We start from the raw sequence: 1,237 nt of genomic DNA, 5'->3' as shown, positions 1-1,237 counted from the left end.
TCAGCCGAAGAGTGCCGAGCTCAGCCGTAGACACCGAAGAGTGCCGAGGTCAGCCGAAGAGTACCGAGCTCAGCCGTAGACACCGAAGAGTGCCGAGCTCAGCCGAAGAGTGCCGAGCTCAGCCGAAGAGTGCCGAGCTCAGCCGTAGACACCGAAGAGTGCCGAGCTCAGCCGAAGAGTGCCGAGCTCAGCCGAAGAGTACCGAGCTCAGCCGTAGACACCGAAGAGTGCCGAGCTCAGCCGAAGAGTGCCGAGCTCAGCCGAAGAGTGCCGAGCTCAGCCGTAGACACCGAAGAGTGCCGAGGTCAGCCGAAGAGTGCTGAGCTCAGCCGAAGAGTGCCGAGCTCAGCCGTACACAGCCGAAAAGTGCCGAAGTGGTGAAATACATGTAATAAACGCGTTCTGTCGCCTCCTGGAGACGGAACCGAGAACTGCAGCAAACACACACGAGAACAAACAAATAACAACAACAACATCAAACAACAACAACACACACATGAGAATAAACAAACAACAACAACAACAAACAACAACACACATGAGAATAAACAAACAACAACACACACATGAGAATAACAGATAAACAAAAACAAACCCAAACCCCCCAAAATACATGGTCATGGTCCCACACACACACACACACACACACAGACACACACAGACACACACACACACACAGACAGACACAGACACACACACACACACACAGACACACACACACAGACACACACTCACACACACAGACACACACACACACACAGACACACACACACACACGCACACACACACACACGCACACACACACACACACAGACACACACACACACACACACACACACAGACAGACACAGACACACACACACACACACACACACACACTCACACACACACACACACACGCTCACACACACACACTCACACACAGACAGACACACACTCACACACACACTCACACACACAGACAAACACACACACACACACACACACACACACACAGACACACACACACACACACGCTCACACACACACACTCACACACAGACAGACACACACTCACACTCACACACACAGACACACACACACACACACACTCACAAACACACAGACACACACACACAGACGCACACACACACACACACACACACACACACCTGTAAAGAGACGACAGAGACGCCGTGAATGCAACACTTTATTTCACACGCTGACAGGATGACATCACTTCCTGTTCAGAAACCTC

Source organism: Echiichthys vipera (genome assembly GCF_963691815.1).
Source record: "Echiichthys vipera genome assembly, chromosome: 17".
NCBI classification, from domain to species: domain Eukaryota; kingdom Metazoa; phylum Chordata; class Actinopteri; order Perciformes; family Trachinidae; genus Echiichthys; species Echiichthys vipera.
Note: the sequence above shows the minus strand (reverse complement) of the source record.